Consider the following 24,540-nt stretch of genomic DNA (forward strand, 5'->3'; position numbering starts at 1 on the left):
CTCGTTGGTTCTAAATAGCCAAATATCCTTTTGAGTTTTAAAATACACGGAATTCTAATTAAAGTTAAAGATAAACTTGCGCTCGGGAGTTCATGGTATTGTGTCCTAACTTACGGGATGTGATACTCCTATATCTCGAGACGAGGAAATATTTAATAATCGTTTTGAGCTAACTCAAGCATTTTTAAAATCGACGTTGATAAAAAGAATCATATTTTAAATCCATTCTCGATTTTTAACTTTCGACATTAAGACACTAACTAATCAATTTGGTACCAATTTTGGGCGTGACGAGTGTGCTAATCCTTCCTCGCACGTAACCGACTCCCGAACCCATTCTCTTGAGTTTCGTAGACCAAAAATACCGTTTTAGTAAACTAAAATGTTTTATTAGAACAAAGGTGATCCGATCACACCTAATAAAGGTCGGTGGCGACTCCTGTTTTAATTTTCCTTTTCAAAACCAAAGTCAACCCCTTTTCAAAAATTGGTTTCGATAAACTGCATAAACAAATATTAGACGTGTTGATTCTTTTCTTTTCTTGTTTTTCATTACGCTATATTTTTCGTTCTAATTGTCGTTACAACGAACTCTAAGCAAAATTGATTAATCGTACTTGTAAACTAATTAATTTTCATAATCAAACTGTTTTAATTCAATCAATAACTATATTAGGAGAAATCTGACCAACATAAGTAAATAGAAAAAAAGGTTCAACCATTAAGTGCAATTTTTAATTCAGCCAGTCTAATAAATCAATCCAATTTAAATAATAGTGAGTATGATTTAGTCTACCCCTCTCAATCACACATACTCAAATAACAGGTAAATCATTTTCCCAAAAGAGATTCACAAAATCCACTTTTTTGTTCAAAATAACCATATAATATATATAATATGGTCAAACATTGCTAGATGATTCAGATTGATTTTCTCACACTTACAAATGTAAAATTTAATGACCAATGTTTAGTCATTCTATTAAGGTAATTTTTTTTTCATTAGTCCCTATACTATATGGAAGCATTCAATTCAATCATTGCATCTCAAACATCCTTAAAAATGTCTACATAAATTTATGGGTGGGTGTTCATAACTTCAAAATTATAGTTAATTTAATATCCTAAATAAGCAAATGGCTAAATACCCAAATGATATTATCACCCATAAATCAATTTTTTTTGTATGTATCACACATGAATCAAAATTATTTACTTTCTTTTGTTGCCTCCAAAGCAACCCTTCTCAGTTCAAAATTCAATAATATAATAAAATTAAATGGAAAAAAGAATTAGCTAGTAAACCAAGAAGATTAATCACTAAACCAACAAAATTAATATAAACTAAACAATTTAAAGTAAAAAGGAACATGCAAAAGTAATTTGAAATTAAAATAAACATATAAAAAAATTAAAAAGAAAAACACTCACCAAAAGGAAAAAAAAAAAAAAAAAGCAACCTTCCACACTTGTAAAACATCTTCTACTAAAAAGAAAAAAGAAAACCATGCAAACCTATCACTACCTTAAAACTAGAGTTAGCTCATGGCCAGGTTAGTTCGGGTTTAGATTTGGTCTAAATATTATATTAATATATTTTATACTTACTTAAGCTCGACCCGACCTGAAATATGGGTCTAAAATTTTGTTTAAGTTCATCTGTATTTGCAAAAGATTAACTCAAGCCCATTTTAAGCTCGTCTATATTATTTTTATTTTTTAAAAATATTTATATTATTTTAATTTTAATTTTATATTTTTTATTTATTGAATTTTTTATATAATCATCTTAACATTATTTTAATGTTTACATTAGAGTAGTATTATATATTTAGTATATGTTTTTTAATGTGTTATAAATTACATAATATATAAAAAGAACATAATATAAAATATTATAAACTTAAAAATGGGCGAGCTCAAGTATTCAATATTCAAACCCGAGCCTAAACTATATTTTAAATGGGCCTAATTTTTTTCTAAACTCATTTTTCAGGCTTAATATTTTTATCCAAGCCTTCCTAAATTTTAGACGAGCTTTCAAACATGGACAAATAACTCAACCCATAAACAATTCTACTTGTTGAAACACGGAAAACACAACAAACATAATTTTGACCAACATAAAGCCCACCAATTTAAATGACCCAATCACCCTTCAAAAACCTATCAATACCTTCATTTACTTAGCTTAAAATTAGATCATCTAAATTCCAAATTAAGGCCACTCAATGCATAGGGTTAACTTTAAAGGAGTTTGATAGATGTGATTTAAAAGCACTAAAATCACATGGATGAATTACAAAAAGTTTACTATGTACTCGTGAAATAAAGTAACTTTATTTACATAGACCATTTTTTATCAAAATATTTGCACTCATATCCCTTTTTGTTTTTTCCTTATGAAAATGTCTTCATTCAAAGAAATCATGTCAATCCATCAAAAAAGAAAATGTAGGGATGATTAAGTAACGATTTGTTCCAATAACAAAGGCTTTTGGTACTACTTTTTCTTCGAAGGAGTGATGTTGGCTCAACAACAATCCTATTCTCTAACGTTTCGACATCATGATATGCAGTGTGCCAAAAACGAGGACAACATAGTTAAAGTCCCTCACCTTTGCCAATATTATAACAAGAACCACATTCAATGACTCCTCTAACCCTTTACTTACCAAGCTATCACATGATTGTGTACCCTTCTTAGAGTTCGATTAGCCTCATCTTCCACCAATCGAGATCCAAAAATCCTTAATTAGCCACACAAATCCCTTACTCTACTTTACCAAGATCAATAATTAATGCCAATTGTAAATTTGTTTACATTTGTAGGAACACTAAGGATTCATTTGTTTCCTTTTATCATTTTGTGGTTAGACGTTTAGCGCCTAAAAACATTAAACCTTTCCTTTAGAAGAGGTCTTTGAGCTTTATTGCCAAGGTGTAAGCTTTTATGAACCTTATTGGGACCATGCTCTAGGATTTTGGAAAGCAAATTTGGACCGACTTGATAAGATTCTTTTCTTGAAATATAAAGAAATAATAGAAGATATTGTTTTATACATAAAGAAATTAGCTGATGTCATCGGTTATCCTTTCTCTTATGAAGAAATTAAAAAAAGGTCAGTCGACAAGGTTGCAAACATGTGTAGTTTCGAGAATTTAAGCAATTTGGAAGTGGATAAAAGCAGCAAACACCGTGAAGGAACGTCGAGGGTGATGGAAAACAAGATCTATTTCCTAAAAGGTAAGTTGGGGATTGGGAGAATTATTTGACACTTGAAATGACTGCTCGGTTGGACTCGATAACATTGTAGAAACTAAAGGGTTCAGGCTTACTCTGTGATTGAATCATAAAGCAACCATGGCGTACGTCGTCCCCACTCTACTATCTGTTTGTGTGTGTTTCTTCTTCATTGTTTGTTGCGGTTTTGACATATTATGTTTCTGAAAATAATCGATGTATGTTTTTAGCAAGTAGCACCACTTCTCATGTTTCTGAAAATAAACTATAATTTATAATCTATAATTTATATAACATTACTTTATTAAGTTGGTTGCTCCTTAATCAGTCATCAATTTAGTTATAAAATTAAGGATTACTAAAATCAGATTTGGTAAACAAATCCATTTAAAAACAAAAGAAATTTTGGCAATTATTGACCACAAAATCTAACACCAAATCGTGCTGTGAAAATGTATCAACTAGATTTTCTAGTGACAAATTTCATGCATGGGACTGTGATCGTCACTAAATAAGCACTACCTGCATTTTTATTTATTTATTTAGTCACTATTATTTTACTCCTAAATATCATAAAAATATTATTTAAAAGCAAATATTTTCCATCACTAAAATAAAGTACCTTTTTCTAAAGTTATTTACTGTGTAGTTGTGAAATAAACTATTTTTTTACGGGTATTTATATACTCAATTTTTATCAAAATATTTGTATTTACATCTCCTTTTGTTTTTCTCTATATGAAAATTGCCTCGCTCAAAGAGATAATATGGGCACTCCTAGAAAGAAAAAGAGAAGATGTTTAATGATGATAGACACGCGCGGAACAAGATCACAAATTTGTCCAAATTGCAGATTTGACTTAAGACTCTAAACAAATGGAAGGAAACTTTGAATTTGACTTAACTTAAAACGCAAACAATCCAAATCATAATTGAAAGTGTAAACACTAAATTTTTGCCCGACTAGAGTTTGTTGTTTAATTTTTAAAATTTTTAAAAAATAAAAATTGTATTTTGACCCCTAAACTTTTCCTAAATTTCATTTTTACCCTTAAACTTTCTTTAAATTTCACTTAGACCCCTAAACTTTCCTTAAATTACATTTTAACCTTAAATTTTCTAAAAATTACATTTAGCTCTAGAAGTTTTGCTACATTTATGATTTAGTCCTTCAGACAAATTACGTGATTTGGGGTACCCACTTCCCAGATTTTCAGGCCACAAACATGGGTGGCTGCTCCTTCTTCACCCACTACCTGCAAATAGCATAAAAACAAGCAAAATGGGAGAAATAAAAAAAAACCACACAAAAAAGAGGAGGATTCTCTCATTTGTGAAAAAAGAGCAAAAAAAAAATTCAGCAAAAAAATTTTCCAGCAAAAAAAAACAACAAAAAAGGAACATTCAGCAATCTAAGCAAGAAAAATTCCAATATCTGGCAAGCAACCAAGCAACCAAGGACTAACCACCATTAACACCACAACCAAGCTCCCAAACCGAAACCCACTCTAAATACCCGAGCCAATCGATTATCAGCCACCCCAAAACCCAAACCTCAACTACCCGTAGCCTGATTTTATGTGGTGCATACGGTGGCTGCTGATGACGCGCACGGTGGAAGGAGAGGGAGAATAGGCAGCTTGAAGTTTGGATTTTCTTTGTTTGCTGCTGGAACTTGTTTGTTTTGGGGGGGGTTTAGTATTAAAAAAGAAAGAAATATTTTAGTTAATGGGTTGGTTTATGTAAGGTTTGATGGGTTAAATTTAGTTTGGGTTAATTAGTGGGTTGGGTGATATGTTAAGTTAGTAGGTTGGGTTGGTTGTGTTAGATTATTAAGTTAGTGGGCTGAGGTTGGTTTATGTTGGGTTGAAGTAATTTGGATATTGTATCTTTTATGTAGATTTTATTTGTAATTGGGCTAAACAAAAATTGGTCTAAAAAAACTACAATAATAAAAAATATTAAATTTTAAAATGGTCGGGTCAACCTGACTCTATTTGCGGCAATCTGATCCGGTGAAGATCACCAAAAAAGGCCCATTTCAACAGCCCGAGAAGAAAAGAGATTAATTTCAGTAATCCATAACATTGGGGCTTCGGTATATTCTTACCCTTTTTATTATTATTTACCAATTCCGAATTTAATATATATATTTTAAAACTATATTATGTACATATATATATTTTGTACATATCATTATTTTATATTATTGTTGTAAAAAAAATTATGTATATATTTTTATGTACGTTTCCTAATATTTTCTTTTAATGTAGATATTATTATTATTATTACATATATTTATTATATGCATATATATATGTATTTTTATGTACATATTATTATTTTATATTATTATTACCAAATATATAATTTTTCCTATTTTATTATTAGTACATGATTTGTTTTATTTTTTTTGTAAATATCGTTATTATTGTTATTCTAATATTCTAGTATTCCATGTTAATATTTTTCATTAATGATATCTTTTTTTGTATCGTTTATCTATTTTTAATTTCTCACTTTAAGAATATTTTTTCTCATGTTTTAATTAATTTCAAAAATAAGGCAATGTACCGATTTAACATTAAGCCATCGATTTCATCGCTATGTTAGGTGAAATTCATCGGCTCGTGTTAAAACGCAGACGCCCTTTCTAAAAATCGAAAACTAAAATTCTCATTTTCAATTGGATCACGAGTAAATGTCGATTGAATTTGTACTTTTGAAAATCAAGACAACACAAGTTTAATAAGATACCAATTTTGGACGTCGCGAGGGTGCTAATACCTTCCTCGTGCGTAACCGACTCCCGAACCCTATTTTTTTCTCTGGCTTTAAACGTAGACCTAAACTCGGCCTTCTTTTTGTTTAAAAAATAAATTTTCTTTTGAAAAAGAGGATTTATTAGGTGTCCGATCACACCTAGGAAAAAGGATCGGTGGCGACTCCCTTTTTTAATAAAATCGAAAGTCAGTTTTTAAATTTCCAATAAATCGCCTCAATTAATGACCAAAAGAAAAAATTTTTACGTCGCTACAGCTGGCAACTCCACTGGGGATGTCAGTTTTTGAGAGTCGAGTCACTTAAACGCGTGTTATCAAAATTTTCAAAATTCCTTGTTCGAATTAATATTTAGTCGTGATCCCAAAATTGGTTTTTTGAAGTGTTGTATATATTTTCCCAACTTGTTTTATCCGATTGTTATTCAGCTTTAAATTTTTATGGTTTTAGTTTTGGTCTGGTTTTTTAAATAAAACGTAAAGGTTTGTGAGTTTCTCCCACACACCGTGCACTTGCATTTTGCATAACATGAGCTCTCTACCCGGGCCTCGTCCGTTTAAGTGAAAGTAAACGCTACGCCTTCGTGAGTTAACTCGTCCCTCCGTACAGGCTAGTGAATACTTTCGGGTTACATATTACTTATGCTTTCGTGAGTTAACTTGTCCATCCGCATAGGCATAAGTAAATGTAACCCCTCGAATTGAACTCGTGAGCCTGTGATGGGCTATGACCGAAGCGTCGTACTAATCTTAGCAGATGACAGTATGGACAATTCGAGTACTTATCTAGAACCAAAACCGCATATAGTGAACCGTACGAGCCATTTAACTAGAGCTATGCCAAACCTCCGTCCGTTTAGTAGTCACCAAAATAAGTGCACGGGAGGAACGCCTCTTATCTTTTATATCTTCACTTTCTATACAAGGGGACTGGGTCTGTTTTATAAATTAGATTTGGGTAGTTCGATTTGTTAAATTTTCCATGTTTTTCTGCCTATACTTAATTACTAATCAAGGTTATTTGTCTTTGCCTTATTTTTTTTTCCATCATGCATTATAGGCATTATATTAGGAAGGTGTTGACTAGAGATCGGTTGCCAAAAAATGGGTTTCTAATGGAAGAGTCAATTATACAAACAACCGAGAGGAATGCCGAGGTTCGAGACTGGTCTCTAAAGACTCAGAAAGAAAGAGGGGATAGTCTAGTGGAGGGATGTATTGCCAATTTGCCCGAGCACGTAACTGTGAATGTTCGCCAGAATAACCTTGAAGATTTGGTTCGGGTTTGGAATCAGTGGGACTTGGACACTAGGGGTATCTTCACTGAAAGATATGGGGACATAGCCAACTTGATTACTGTCAACGTAGACGAACGATTGATCCAAGCCATGGTCAGATTTTGGGATCCGGCCTACCAATGTTTTACTTTCAATCAGAAAGACATGAGTCCGACTATAGAAGAGTATGCTGCTTTGCTTCGTGTCGAAAACATACAACCTTATAAGATATATGTGAAAGAACCTAAGCCAATGACCTTCAAGAAAAAGTTAGTGAGATTGACAGACATGACTGACGCGTGGGCTGAAAAACAGATAAAGAAGAAGAATGAAACCATTTGCATTCCATGGTCTTCCCTACAAGACTTGGTTCTGAACCATCCTGACATGTTGAAAAGGGTAAATCTATTCGCTCTGGCCATTTACGGTTTGATCATCTTTCTGAAGGTCCTTGGACACATAGAAGTTGCGGTGGTAGATTTCTTCGAAAGGTTAAAACAAGGAATCAACCCCGTCCCAACTATCCTGGCCGAAACCTTCAGATCAATAAGTAGTTGTAGGAAGAAAGGGGAAGGTCATTTTATTGGATGCGCGCAGTTACTCAATGTTTGGATTCTGAGCCACTTCTAGAAAGTAGAGCGCACACCGTTCCATATGTTTTCTAAAACATTCTCCCCGTTAGAAGCTTATCTTAAGAAAGAATGGCCGAAGGAGGTCACTGAACAACACTGGTCTCAGTCTTTCAGAATCTTTACGCCGATGATGTAACTTGGAGAGCCCCGTGGATACGCCCGTCAATTCTGCTATACAAGGTCGGAGATCAAGATTGGGTGCCACTACTCGGGTTATAGGGAGAAGTTGGATATGCTCCGTTAATAGTCCAATGGAAAGTAGAGCGCACACCGTTCCATATGTTTTCTAAAACATTCTCCCCGTTAGAAGCTTATCTTAAGAAAGAATGGCCGAAGGAGGTCACTGAACAACACTGGGTCTCAGTCTTTCAGAATCTTTGCACCGATGATGTAACTTGGAGAGCCCCGTGGATACGCCCGTCAATTCTGCTATACAAGGTCGGAGATCAAGATTGGGTGCCACTACTCGGGTTATGGGGAGGAGTTGGATATGCTCCGTTAATAGTCTAAAGGTAATTTTCTTCGCGACAATTCATACCTGCCACTGGAGGATTAGCACAGTCTAAGTTTGCTTTTGAGGGCGAGGGATATAGGAAGAGGGTTCGAGCTATCGCAAAGTCTTGGAAAAGAATTCATCTTATGGAATTAGCTTTATACGCTGACACTCTCACCCAAGATTACGACATATGGAGAAAGCAACGGGTGAACAGTCAGCAAATCTCGTCAATGAACTACACCGTTCAGAATCCTTTCTCGGAGGAAATGCCGTCTGAGCTAGAAATGGCAAGACAAGAATTTGAACAAGAAAAGGCCAAGATGTCTCGGGACCTTATTGCTCTTCAAGAGGAAAACTACCAATTGAAGATCGACGTTCAGATTGAAAGATCCAGAATCGAGAAAGTGCAAAAAGAAGTTGAAGTCTCGAGAAATGACTTAAAGGACCTCCATCTGTAAAATAAAAAGTTAAAAGGCACAATAAAAAATAGTGGGCTGGGCAAGTCGTCGGCAGAATGGAAAGAAGAGATAAGCAACATTAAAGGCGGGATGGAATTTCAGAAAGGAAAAGCGAAGAAAAAGGAAGAAAAGGCTGCGCGGGCTATGATAGAATTGAGGAAGAAGAACGCCGAATATGAAGCTTTGTCTGCCGAGGTAATGACTAGTTGATCTAAACGTCAAGAACTAAAAGAAAGGATAAGAGAGTTAGAAAGTATGCTGCAAGATCGTCAACAACAGCTAGATACTCTCTTGAAGGCTTTGGAAGAAAAAAATAGTCAGTATGATAGAGACGTTCGTGCTTATGAAGAGGGCCTCCAAGAAAAAGAAATACAACTTAGCTATTTGATCAATGAAGTTCGTGGGGTAGCCATGCACGTGGTGCAATTATTGGAAGAAGCTAAAATTCTCATTTGCCAATTCCCTCCAAGTCAAAGATCAAATATATCAGAGTTCTTAGTGCGAGTAAAGAAATACGGCGATATAGCTAGGAAGTTTGTGTAATAGCTGAATCAAAAACGGCAAAATATTTTGTAATGAACTCTTTTGATGAATGGAATGCCTAAAATAGGGGCTATCTTGAAATCAACACCAACTTCTTGCATTTTTTTCATGATTAATATCTATTTGACATTTATGCATTCATTCATTCATTCATTCATTACATATCCCATAATCGTTCGCTGAGGTTAAAACATACAATTTGCAGTTGTAATACCGCGAGACTGAAACCACGTCATTCGTATAGAACGCGTCGACAAGCTAGGGCAATGGAGGCTGAATTCAATGAAAGAATTGAAAGGATGAAAAGACTTCAGAGGGAATTACAAGAGCAGTTGGCCAAGTCGCAGCAAGAGACAAGGGATTTAATGGTGAGATCTCGAGAAGAATCACTCGAACAAAGGGACCAAATGGCCAAAATGATGGAAATGATGTCAGCTTTAGTTAAATAAAAGGGACCCATGCAGAGCCCTGACGTCAAGGAACCTCGGTCAAGAGTTAATCACAGTCAAGATCCGCTCTATCCCCCAGGATTCACTTCGCCGCATGCCCACGCAACACAAAGAGGGTACACCCAAGGGGAACCCACAGACCTGGAGCAACGAGCGGTGCCACCTGCTCATATAGGGCAAGAAGTATTCGTATCAAACCCAGGAGCTAGTCTTGCTGATCCACTCGTTCCAGATTTGGATGATCCAGCAGAGATAGCTAGGTTGAAAATGAATGATCATGATGTTCAGGACAAATATAGGAGCTTGGAAGAAAGGCTCAAGGTGATAGAAGGTACTGAAGCCTTCTCTGCATTGAATGCCAAAGAACTCAGCTTGGTGCCCGATCTGGTTCTGCCTCCGAAATTCAAGGTGCCTGATTTTGAAAAGTACGATGGGAGAAGATGTCCAAAAGCGTATCTTGTAATGTTTTACCGAAAAATGACGGGTTACGTGAACGAATGTCCAAAAGCGTATCTTGTAATGTTTTACCGAAAAATGACGGGTTACGTGAACGAAGATAAACTACTCATACATTGCTTTCAAGATAGTCTAGTAGGATCGGCTCTTCGGTGGTATAACCAGCTTAGTAGGGAAAAGATCCAATCCTGGAAGGACTTGGCATCAACATTCTGTGAGCAATACAAGCATGTATCGGATATGGTGCCAGACCGGATGACTTTGCAAATGATGGAGAAAAAGCCGTCAGAAACTTTTAGACAAGATGCGAGAGATGGAGGGCGTCTCAGCCAAGTGGAACCCCACTAACAAAAACGGAGATAACCGTTCTCTTCATCAATACTTTGAAAGCACCGTTTTATGACAAATTAGTGGGAAGTGCCACGAAGGACTTTGCAGATATTGTAATATCCGATGAGCTTATAGAGAATGCAGTCAAGAGCGGTAGAATGGAAGGTCAAGAAAGTTCAAAAAGGGTAGTGCCCATGAAGAAGAAAGAACCAGAAGCCCATATGGTGGGAATGGGAAGCCAAGATGCACGGATACCCAAGATGCATGCTTCATATTCTGCCATATTGTTCGTGCAATCAAAATCCAATTTACTAGTAAAGTGATAATAGTCTCCGTTTGGGGATACCAATACTGCCCCGATTCCGTTACCCATAGCGTTGGAGGCCCCATCAAAATTTAGATTCCATGGATGTTCTTCTTGAGCACCTTCTTTAGTAGTCGCAACATACATCAGATCTTCATTTGAGAAATCAAAATTCAAAAGCTCGTAATCTTCTAGAGCTCTACTGGCTAGAAAATTTGCTATTGCATTCCCTTTTACTGCCTTCTGGTTCATATAGACTATATCAAATTCGGAGAGCAAAATTTTTCATCGGCCATTCTTCCATTCAGAGCAGTCGACTCCATTATGTGCTTTAGAGTGTCCATTTTTTAGATGAGCTAAGTTGTGTAGTACAACATGTACTGTCTCAGTCTTCAGGTTGTCCAAATTAAAGCGCAACACAACTTTTCAATTGGCAAATATCTTGTCTCACATTTGGTGAATTTCTTACTGAGGTAGTATATCATTCATTATTTTCTCTCTGACTCATCATGTTGGCCAAGAACGCATCCCATGAAATTCTCAAATACTACAAAGTACAGTATTAGTGGCTTATCCGGGCTAGGTGGCATCAACACTAGGGCATTGGATAGGAAATGTTTAACCTTATCAAAATTTTTCTAACATTCTTCATCCCATACACTTAGATTGTGTTTCTTAAGGAGATGGAATATGGGGTAGCATTTCTCAGTTAGTTGTGAAATGAACCGGGCGATGTAATTTAATCTCCCTAAGAAACCCTAGACCTCCTTTTGAATGCACAGCGGAGGGAACTCATGTATAGCTTTGACTTTATCCGGGTCGATCTCGATCCCCTTTTCGCTGACTACAAATCCTAGCAATTTCCTTGACCTAGCCCCGAAGGTACATTTTGCTGGATTGAGCTTTTGTGTTATTATTTGTATTTGATTGAGTTAGTATCACAAGTTAACTTTATGACTCAAGATTGATAACAACACCATAAAAAAACAATTTTAATTTTTTTTTCATTTTAACATCGTACATATTTTGTATTATTATTAATTAGTTTCAAACTATACGTTTTATTATTTATTGCATTTTATTTTTAAACACATATTTGTGTTCTAAATTTGTGGTTTCCACACGATATATATATGTGATAGGATTTCTAGTATTAGTTATGTATTTGATTGAATTGGTGTTACAAGTTAACTCGACACAGACTCAAGATTGATGACAACACCATGTTAAACAATTTAATCTAACTTTTTCATTCTAATAATGTACATATTTCACGTGTTATTATTAATTAGTTTTAAACCATAAGTTTCATTATTTATTATATGTTATTTTTAAACACATATTTGTATTCTATATTTGTGATTTCCATACATACGCGTATGAAAAGATTTCTAGTATTAATAATGTATTAGATGATCATAATAGGCACATATGAAACCCATCAATAATATAATAACAAATTAATCCCTTATATATTAGATTAAAGAGCAAACTAATCATTATATTAAAAATTTTATCCATTTCTACAATTAAAATTAGTTCATGTACGTCAATATCGGATGCATGTGGCACATTATATGTAACTGTCTAATTATTTTATTAATCATATTAATTTTTAACAATAAAAATATAAAAAATTTAAAGAAAAGATTAATTTTCTCTTTTATTTAAATTAAAGGAGAGAAAAACACTATAATTACGCCATCAATCACCATCGTTTTTATCAATCCAAGCACAAATGAACTCATTTATCAGAGCATCCCTTGTGTCAGCAGCTACCAACTGTGCCCGAATCTCCTCTCTGGCTTCGACGATTCTCCGGTGACAATTATCCGCCATGTTCACGAGTTGGGTCATCTCTTCTCTCAACTTTACCATCGTAGCTTTGATCAGCTTGAACTTCCTCACTTTCTTCTTCCCCACCGTCGGCTTCTGAAATTAGGGTGTTTAGGGTTAAAAGATTAATAATGAAGAAGGAGAAGGAGAAGAAGAGTGAAGCATACCTTGAGTCTTTTTTGAAGTACTTGCAAGTAGTCTTGTCTGCTAGACATAATGAAGCTATGTTGGGGAAAACCGAGTGGGTTATTTATAGTACGAGGAATAAAAAAACGTTAGGACATTGCGACGATCGGTCGGCCAACGACAAGGGTCGTGCGATTGTTAGAACCAGATGGATATACGAGTGCTTGTTTTGTGAAAGAGAGGCAACCACTAATATTTTCTGGAAGAACTAATAAACAGACAATGCAAGGGTCAAATATTGAGGCTCCCCTTTTTATTCCCTTTTTTACCGGTCACCAATTTATTCTTGTCTTCTGTTTTCCACTCTTTATACCTTTTTTTTCTTAATATTGGTCCAAAAGGTTTACAAATAAATATAAAAAATTTCATTTTAAAAATAAACATTAATTATTTTTTTTATAATACAAGTATCATTGTCCGTTTTACGGCATGAGAGTAATTTTGTTTCGGTCATGGTGATATTCAAGTAAGCCATCAGAACAAATATAACTCTATAATTTAGACTTAGTTCAAATGTTGGGAAAAAAATCTATTGTCACTTGAAATTCAAAATTCGAAATCTAAAATAAAAAATCTAAACATGAAATTTAAAATTTGAAACCCATAACCAAAAAGAAAAACAAAAAATAATAATTTATTCTGTTAATTTTTTTATTCTTCATATCTATTTTACGATCTGTGTTCGAGATTCATAATTACTCTTCTCAATAATATTATCTCTAAACCTACATTTTCAGATGCAACTTACCTTACCACAATTTATTTTGTTAATAGTACTATTATTAATCTATAGAAATTTTAGGGATTGACTAGCACACAATCGGAGTGTATCATTAATTTGGGAGAATCTTTGACTTTTTTGTATTTTTTTATATTTTTAAGGCTTTCATATTTTCTGTGGTCACAACATATGTATTTTATTAATGTTACTCTTTTATTTATCGTTTTATTTGCTTACTTTAAAATAATATAAATATCTAATCCAAACCTTATGGTAATTTTAGATGAAGTTGAACTATAAAATAAACTTAGGAGATACTTTAATTATATTAAAAAATTCAGACATATCTCTCTATTGTTGTTTGTTTCGGGTTCATGCACATTTACGTCTTGAATTTAGTAATTGTTCTCATATTAGGGTTTAAACTTTAAAAAATTAAATGATAAAAATGAGAACAACTGGAACTATATTATGCAAGTATATATATATACATAATAATATAATTATGAGCGTGTTTTTATTAAATAGATTACTAACATTTAAATGTATTATTCAATATTAAATCTTTTTATATAATGCCTAGAGTTACTTATGACTCCTGCTAAACTCTTATATAAAAAAGATAAATGTGTTTCAGCGTGCTCAATCTCACGTTATCCTAAACTGGTAATAATGTTGATTCCAATTGAGCTAAGACTTAGGTAGTAGATTATTCAATATTAATTATAACTATGTTTTTATGATGTTCTTAAATATTATAATTATTTTTATATAACATCAAAATATATTTTATACAATGCATACTCCTACTTATCTGGAGTGTGCCTCGCATTTCGACCAAACAGATGGTGATGTCATGACGAGGAAGAGCTGGCGTCCTGACATGGCGATGTGTACTCAATTTAATCAGACTTCTCCTCCTCATTAAACACTACTACCTTTTTCCAATCAAACTCTAATCACTCTAGGATATTTCTAATCCAATTAATCACGAATTTTAGCCTATAAATATGACTTTTAGTAATCCTAGAGAAAGAGATTGAATAACACAATTAAGAGAGATGTTATGGGAATTTCGAAAAAACTTTGTATTTCAGATTTCGGTATTATCATTTCCCAACAAAACTTACTACTTTACAAAATCAATTTATTCTTTATTTGAATCAAACTTATTTGAATCAAACTTATTTGAATCAAACATAATGTGAACCCTTAATAATTTAAGGTTGAAATTTATGATTATCAGATCATACGAATAATGCACAAAAAGCCAAAAAAATAAAATAAAAAATCATTTGACTTATAAAAGCAAAAGAGAGGTGATGGCAAACGTACGAAAAAAGGGGACCAAAACACCCTCAAGTGGCAGCTATATTTATATATAATAACAATTAACTGTATTAGATTACTTTATCATATAGTATTGATTAATGAAAATAAATTGGTAAGTGTTTTTCTTTTCGATAGAATTAAGGTATTTTTTATGTTCTTTTATTATTTATATAATTTTTAATTAGTGTTATCTCTAAATCCGAACTTAAATTCATTTTAAAAGTATAATATTGTACTCTATTAATAATTGTATGTGTTCTTTTACTTAATTTTTGTCGAAACTTAATACTATTAATGTCTGCAAGACATAATAAGGCTTTTTTTTTTCCTTAAAAAGGGAAAAAGAACACGATTATTTATACAAGAAATAGACGGTCTGATAAACGACTTGCGTTGCTAAAAGACAGAACAAGCAGGTTCAAGGTTTGGAATTGGTGACTCCTCTTTTCTTTTGTTATGGCGGCCAACGTGCTTGTATTTCAGTATTCAAGAAAGTAGCTATCAAGAATATTGAGATTTTGAGTGGTCATTTCAGGCATATTAGTCTTTTGCTTTTCTATTTTCCAGGTTGCAATGGGACCAAAAAGGTCGTTCTGTTACCTACGAAAGTAGCAAGTTTGCAATCCATTTTGGTTTAAGAGGGATAAGTCATATAGTGTGGGCGGACGGTAATGGTGGGAAATGGGGCCTTCACCCCCCCCCCCCCCCAACACAAAAAAAAAATTTGGAATTTTATTCTTTTAGAAAATTTAAACCTTAAAAGAGAAAACTTGTAAAATTTAAATGCATAAGTTCAACCTGTTCAATTATTGATTTTTGTATTAGTTTTTATTTTTTATCGGTCTCGAGTAGTTTTCAATTCAATCGGTTTAATCCGCTTATTTGGACTAGAATACCGATTGGTTTTGGTCCAGTCGGTCCAACAGACCAATCCAATCATGTTCTAAAAACATTGGTAACATCATCAAATCTTGATGAAATTCAAGTTCAAGGACCAAAATGAATCTAGTTGCCAAGTTCAAGTATCAAAGTGGAAAAAAAATATACATACCAAAATGAACATAGTTGTCAAGTTCAAGACAAAAAAGTATATTATTCAATTTTATTTTATTAGATATAGTTTTTTGGTTTGCTCTAATCAATGGTCCAAATCATTGGATTGAAATTGAAACTTTTCAAATTTTGGATTAAAACTAAAGTAAAAACATTAAGTTTGCATTTGGAAAGTTACTTAACAATTGAATTTGTGTATAATTATTTATAATTACATATATGCGACATGTTTGAGTAATTATTATAATTAGTGAATTTTATTGAATTGAGTGTAATTGGAACATTCAATTATACTTTTTAATTCTTAAGGAGAATGATAATTGGAATAATTACGAAAAATCATACTAAAATTCAATTATCCCATGAATTTATACACGCAACCATCTTTAAGAATTTTTAGATATAATGATAAAATTAACCCTAACATTTATTTTTTTGTCAATTTGATCATTATTCTTTTTTAAGCTCATATAATTCATGATATTCACATTGCAACTTTTGTGTTAGTCCATGTATAATTCATGCTGACATGTCATTCTTTTTTATATTTAAAATTTATAAAAATATTAAAAGATAAAAATCAATTCAAATAAAATAAAAATAAAAAGATCATAAAATTTCAAAAGAATTAGAATGAAGTACATTTCGCTACAACGTTTAAAATTTTAACATTTTAGTTAGTATTTCCGTTAAAAACAACAATTTGACTCTTTTTGAAAGGTTGATGGTTAAATTTGACTCATTTCAAAAGGTTAAGAGCCAAAATTAGCTCAAAAAAAGTAATAAGAACCAAATTGACAAAAAGATGTAAACGTTAAGAGCTAAATTTATTATTATGCCAATTTGTTATATAATAATATTATTTCAATTTAAGATATTTTATTTAAAATATATATATAATTACATATTATTTTACTAGTCTCATTTAAAAAATCTAAAAATTTTATTGATAAGAGGTAATTGGTCAACATTTTAACTTACTAAAAAGTTTAACTAAATTACACAATATGTTGCAGAGGTGATCCCAACTATAGATATATAATTTCCTCTTTCTTCTGGTCATGACTCCCCACCATAAATCCCTAACGATACTATCAATTTTGTTCGTTATTACTTTAGGGGCTTTTACGAAGGAGAATTTATACAGAGAGGTAGACAACAAGATTGATCGTATTAATCTCCCTCCTTGAGATAGCAATTTACCTTTCCATCCCGACAAATTCTTTTTCATCTTTCAATCACAGATTGAAAAGATTATTTGAATCGGATCATAAAGGAAAATTTTACATAATTAAATAATTATTTTATATTTTTTATGATAAAAAATAATATTAGTAATTGTTAAGTCACCTTAAATGAGTTTACTCCTGTAATAAATTTTTTCAACTAAGTTTTAGGTTAAATAACTTTTATACATAAACTAATAATAAAATATAAAACTTACAAGAGAAAGAACAGAATAATCCCATCTAAGAAAGCATGGTGATAAATGATTGTTGATACAAGCGTCAATAAGGGTGGAGAAAGAGGAGAAAGAGTGGTGTGGGGAAAGTCGATTTACCTATGTTGGGGCCATGAGTTGGAAAAGTAAAAAAATGGAGAGGAGAATGGAAAGCTAGGTCTATTCGGATTTGTAGATAAGGACGGAGAGTCCCCTTCTATGTTGTGTTTCGGGGGTATTTATGAGTAGGTTATGGTTCTTAAGTTGTCTCCTTTTTAGAAGAACATACTCGTTAATAGCGAGTGGCTTAACAAAGGATCCAATTGGGTGGCTAAAGATGGAAGATCCCTCCCGTGGATGATACGAAGCACGCGGGTGGTTGGTCACTCAGCAACCATTTGGACAGTATAAAAGTGAGGTTAATTATGGGTCTCTTCGGTTGGTTCTCGTGTTGCCACATGTCCCAATTAGGGCAAGAGGATAACAATAGTCCCTTTTCTAGTCAAGAGGTAAGTTATAAAGTGATTGTACCTTGAGACCATATGCAAGTTGCCCTCCGCAAGTGATAATTGTTACAAATGAAGTAACGAGACGAAGGAGGCAATTATTAGCCTGATGGTCCAGGAATGTACGATGCCTTTCGAGGCTATTCAATTTATTGCTACCTTTTTTTTAAATGCGTTGGCGGAGGGTACTTTTATTCATGGTTGACTTGTATAACTTTTACTTTGTGATTTAATGAGTGGTAGGCCCATTGGTCTGACAATTCAAGAATGTACAGTGCATACTCGAGTGATGTAGTTGTAGATTGAACAAACTGGAATATGTAGTGGAGACATGTTGTATATATATTGTAGTAGGCCCAATTTGCCTGGGCACTAAACAAAATAAATAAATAAATAAATCCCCAGTCCAATCACAAGCAGCCCAAAATAAATAAATAACCCTAATGGCCCAGTGGCCCACAACCTAAACTAAGTTTTCAGTAAATCTGAAAATCGTAGCCACTGCTCCTTTCACGCTGCCCAAGGCACCTTGTCCCGAGGCCTAACTCGCGTCTGCCGCCTTGCACCAAAACGGCAAAGAGCACCTCTTCTCTCCCCTCCTTTAACCAAGAGCCAAACCTGCAAAAAATGAGAAAATAGCAGCAGAGACAGCAGAGAATACAGAAGCAAAAACAAATAATAGATTGTAACACATTCGGCTTTAATATCAATGTAATTTTCTACCGAGAAAATACAAAAAAAAAACAATCATAAAAGAAAAAAAATTTGCAAAAGGCGATTTGCTTATTTTTATCTGTTATTTATTTTTTTCTTTTTTTTTAAAAAAAGGCATTAAACATAAAATAAAAATCAAAACTTACTGAATCGTTTTGGATCCCATTGTTTGAGTGGAGAAGGACACTGCCCCTAATGATGGACAATTTTCTTTGGTGAGACGACGGAGAAGCCGAAGGGATTCCCTCGAATTTTACTATTTTTTGTTGAGTTTTGAGAAACATCGACCCCAGATTCAGAATCTAGAAGCCGACACACTCGAGAAGGGGGTTGTTTTAGGAATTTTGGCCACCGGGAACGGCGGAGCTCGTCGTCGTCGACCGGTGGCTGTCGTTGGTGGGCTCGTCGAAAATTGAGGGTCAAGAGGAAAAAAAAAGAAAGAGAGAGCTTTTTTTTCCTTTTTTTTTAAGAAACAGATACAAATGAATTTTTAAGCCTTATTTTTTTTTGTCTTATTTTCCGTTTTGGGCTTATTGCCAGACGCCAAAACGACATCGTTTAGGCTAGACCCGCGTCCGATCTGATCTTAGGATTCGCGTATTTTTTAGGCAATAGGATATTTACCCTTTCAGTCCTTCGCTTTTGCGGCCTGTTTCAATTTAGTACAATTCTATTTTTTAATTTTGTCACTTAATTTTACTTTGTTTTCATTTTGGTCCTTCTAGAATGGTGTGCATAAGGACAGGGGATATTTTCCTTTTCAGTCCCTATTTTTTTTCACGCGTTTCATTTTAATCATTTGTTCTATTTTACTAATTATTTATTATTATTTCTTTATCCTTAGCCTATTTTATTTCAACCTTTCCATAAACTTTTATTTTATTTATTATTATTTCTTTATCCTTTTACACTTAAAAATAGATAATTCATACTCTTTTAATTGTGCAATTTTATTATTATCATTATTATTTTATTTTTAATGTTTTATTATTCTCGTTTTTTCTTTTATTATTTTAATACCTTCATGTTATGTTTATTTATTTTTCTTTAAATTGTGCATTTTCCATTTTTGTTTATTATTATTATTATTGTAAGTTACCTTATTTATTTTATTATTGCAATCGATTATTAATATTGTTATCATTATTATAATTACATCATCATTATTGTAGTATTCTATTATTTATTATCTATCATATGGATATTCTACCCGTATATCTATTTTATATTATTTCATTATCATTGTACTATACATTACGTTTAAAATGTTTGTTCGTTTTTCATACGGTTCCCTAATGAATTAAATATATATACCATTTTAAGTGTTACATTAATTTTTATTCGATGCATAAAAAGAAAATTTTTAAAAAATAGGCAATGTTTCGTATTTGGAGATTCGAGAAGTTGTATTCTAACTTATGGGGTTTCGATTTTCTCGTTGAACCCAAATGACCGAATATCCTTTTAAAATTAAAATACATGATATTTAACTAAATAATAAAAAAGCGAGCTTATTTTTTGAGATTTCAAGGTGTTGTGCCCTAACTTACAGGATGTGATCTTTTGTTGCCTCGAGATAAGAAGACCTTTAGCATATGTTTCGCTTTATTCAAGCTATTTTTAAGTAAAAATAACATTAATAAAGAGAGATCGTATTTTAAACTCTTTTCAAATTTTCAACTTTCGACACTAAGACATTAATTAATCAACTAGGTATCAATTTTGGGCGTTGTGAGGGTACTAATTCTTCCTTGTGCATAACCGACTCCCGAACTCATTTCTCGAAGTTTATAGACCAAAAATTGTTGTTTTAGTAAATAAACCTGTTTATTAAAATTATCAAATTACGAGATGATCCGATCGTACCTCATAATAAAAATGATTGGTGGCGACTCCTATTTGTATTTTTATTTTTTTTTTTAAAAGTCGATTTCGACAAAATGATTTCGACATATATCATTGATACGGCTATTGAAAATGTAAAATAGAGGAGATTTAAGCCATCTATTGACAATATAAAATACAAGAGGTATGCAAATTGTTTATTATCGATATGAAATGTAAAATGTGCGAACTATTCATTGGCGATATAAAATGTAAAATGTATTATCGTTGGTGATGTAAAATGTAAAATGTGTGATCGTTGGTGATGTAAAATGTAAAAAGGTGCAAACTATCCATTGAAATATGAGCGAGAGGACTATCTGTCATTATAAATAATTGTAGCTAATATAACTTTTGGTCTGAGCTTTTGACTAGTAAAAATTGAATAAGTGTTGAGTGTGTGTGCTTATTGTTATAAAATTTATTTGATAACCTAAATTTGGTTTTTATGGAGATTGTTAATTTCGGCCCGAATGCTGAATATATGCCTCACTTTAGCAAAGAGCCACAAAGAGTTCACGGAGGAGCCCAAATATTGAATATATGCTTCACCTCCGCGGAGAGCACGGAGGAGCCCGAATATTGAATATATGCTTCACCTCCGCAGAGAGACACAAAAGGTTCACAGAGGGGCCCAAATACTAAAGATACATCTAACCTCCACGAAAAGCCACAAAGGGTTCATGGAGGGACCCAAATACTGATCATAGGTCAATCATACTACCGTCGACTCTTACAGACCGAAATTACTGATCTGTCGTAATTTGTTATAGCAGATTAAACTAGTTTTCATACTTAAAGAGCTCGAATACAAGCAATTTTACTATGTTTTAGTTATTTTTTCTATTTTAGTTTCAATTCGATAAAAAGTGTAACTTGAGTCGTTTTATGACCTTAGGGGCCGAAAAAGGCCTAAGAGAGGACTAACGTAGTTAGTGAGTGTGCAAGACACCATTCAAATGCATAAGGGCTCGAGGTTGGTCCCAATGTTGCAACATGGGACTCCAATGTCACAACATAGTGGATAGAGTGCTAAAATTCCAAGACTGCCTTTGGTGTTACAACATAGCTAGTGGATGCCATGACACACCCCTAAAGCTGAACTTGAAGCCAAGCAAACAACCTTCGATGTCGCGACACAGGCATTAGATGTCGCGATATCAGCCCTGTACGTGATAGCATTACCAAGCTGAGGGTGTTTTGGTCCGCACAATGAAAAGTAACATAAAAATGTTAGCTGACCTAAAGCTAAGGATGACGACCAACCTTAACACTGTAAATAGACTCATAAGACACTTAAGAAAGGACGGCTTTTTAACTTAGAATTTTCTTTGTAATTTAGTTTTCAGTTCTTTTTAGGCTTAGGATTTATTTTCAATTGCTTTGTTCGTGCTCATTGAAAGATCTGATTTGTAGATCCAACACAAACTTTGTAGATTATTGCGTATCAATTATTAAATACAATTTAAGATTCTTCTTAAACCTTTACTCTTGATTCATTCTTTATTTCTATCTTATTTATCAAGTTTACTGTGTTTATAAAATCCATGAGAAAATCAACTATTTGAAATGGGAAAAACTTAAACCCTAGGTCTGGCAATCCCAGAAAGTCATCTAGGTGGGAATTAATCCAAAATTGGTATTGTCTATCTGTGAACCCCTTACCCCAATTTGGTCTGGACTGTGAGGTCGAGAGATAAATAGTTCTTGTCAACTCGTTAGTTTAGTGGAAAATCAAAAGATCCTACTAAGATAACAACTAGTTAATTGAGTAGAAACCCAAAATAGGAATTAGTTATGACTACTAAAGTGAGCTAATCACTCATGCCTTAAATTAAGTTGATTTACATCTTAGTTTTTCATGTTCACTTTATTTTGCATAGTTATTTCTTTTCTTATAAAACTCAAATTCTTTTATTTATGTTTAATCATAATTTAATTTATTTAAAGTGCTAATTAAATATATTTTCATTTAGGTTAATATTAATTTAGTACTTTCTTTTCTTGGGTACGATCCTCGGAGTAACTCCGTTGTAAACTATATTACAACCTAACCTGTATACTTGCGAACACCACTTCAAATTTCATATTTTTATTTGCAATTTTCATACTCTAAAAGTTAGTACATTTGGAGGCGGTCAATTACATGGAGAGTAACAAATGTCCTACTCCCACATATGGGGGTAAGCTTACGAGGTTCTTGCTCCCACACATCGAAAAGGCTAACGAGAGGTCCTCCTCTCACACATAGATAGTAGCAAATGTCTTGCTCTTGCACATAAGGAGGCTTATAGGAGGTATCATATGTCGATCGCACTACCACTGACTCTCACAAATCAAAATTATATGAAGAGTAACGAATGCACTGTCCTGCAAATGGGGAAGCTTACGGGGGTCCTACTCCTACACATAGGAGAGGCTTAAGAGAGGTCTTGCTCCTACACATGCGGAAAGGCTTACTGCAGGTGTCATATGTTGATTGCACTACTGCTAACTCTCACAGTTCGAAATTACGTGGAGAGTAATGAATGTCTTGCTCCCGCAAATAGAGGAAGGCTTACAGAGGTCTTGGTCCCAAACATGGGGAAGCTTACGGGAGGTCCTGCTCCCAAACATAGGGAAGGCTTACGAGAGGTATCATATGTTGATTGCTCTGCCGTTGACTCTCATAAACTGGAATGAAGTGGAGAGTAACGAATGTCTTGCTCCCGCATATGGGAAGACTTATGAGGGTCCTGCTTCCACACATGAGAGAGACTTACGGAAGGTTCTACTTCCACACATGGGAGAAGACTTACAATATAACATGTAGAATCATAGATATGATATAAATGTAGATGATGAATGTAACCATTTGTGAGAGTCTCTCACCATTATACATTATATGAATATACATATATTTAAGACGGTATAACCACCCATTGATATCTCTTGCGGGTTCTTTTCCTCAAATATAAAGATACATACATAGGCAAGTACAAATAATGAAACCCCCTGAATATAGAAAACAAAAATAAACGAGACAAAGTAAAACATTTTGTTTAATAGTATTTCCCTATCAAATTGACGTAGTCCAAGTGCTGATTGAGTACCGATTCCTAGCCTAACATTTCATCAAATCAAATATGTTCTTAATATTATTTTCATCGAAAGAGAGAGTAGGGAACTCAGTAGATCATTAACAGACTTTTGGCCAGCTACACACAATATATTTGCTTATAATACACCTTAACTAACATGGCTCAACAGTTTGGAAAACACAATAAAATATTCAATTTCAAGTATATTAATCGTGAAAATCTGGATTTTATGCTGATAATGTGATACTAAAGAAATCCCCCAACTTCATTTAATCAGACACTTCACGTGCAATTCGATTCAGGATTACACTATATGCTTAACAGGTGATAACCATATACTGCGCTCAACTTGGATAGAAAAGCAGAGTTATTACATCAAGTCAATAGGGAGGACGTTTACGAATCTGATTCCAAAAACCTATCTCATAAATATAATTTGAAACAAATCTATATCACAATTACACCCTCTTGTTGTTGTTGAGTGTTTATAAAAATTATAGTCCATAATTGAAAGATTCTTGAAATTATTAAGCAAAAATGGAAAAAAAGAAAGAGAGAAATGAACCGGGAGAGTTTGAACGTGTCCGAACATGGCCTCTCCACATTAGAAATTGAAACGCTTTTAATGCAATAATCCAACAGCCAAGGAAACATTTTCCTGCCAAATATCAAAAGAACAATTAAACTCCAAGATTACTTGCAGAGCAATGGAGAATAATCTTTTCGTGGGTTCTTTTAACCCAATATTTTTAATGATAACAATCTTGCAGATTGATACTAAAGTTCAGTTAAACTTGGAGATAATTTTTTTTGGGAAC

At 33.4% G+C, this 24,540-nt stretch overlaps 1 long non-coding RNA gene across 1 annotated transcript; it reads right to left on the reverse strand.

Annotated features, from left to right (window-relative positions):
• Positions 1 to 18,363: 18,363 nt before the first annotated feature.
• On the reverse strand, positions 18,364 to 19,251 carry LOC128284132 (uncharacterized). The gene is made up of 2 exons (XR_008274460.1): positions 18,905 to 19,251; positions 18,364 to 18,662 (listed from the first exon to the last, which is right to left on the reverse strand). It is a non-coding gene; the product is annotated as an uncharacterized LOC128284132 (long non-coding RNA).
• Positions 19,252 to 24,540: the final 5,289 nt, after the last annotated feature.

Source organism: Gossypium arboreum, chromosome 2 (assembly GCF_025698485.1).
Source record: "Gossypium arboreum isolate Shixiya-1 chromosome 2, ASM2569848v2, whole genome shotgun sequence".
Lineage (NCBI taxonomy): Eukaryota > Viridiplantae > Streptophyta > Magnoliopsida > Malvales > Malvaceae > Gossypium > Gossypium arboreum.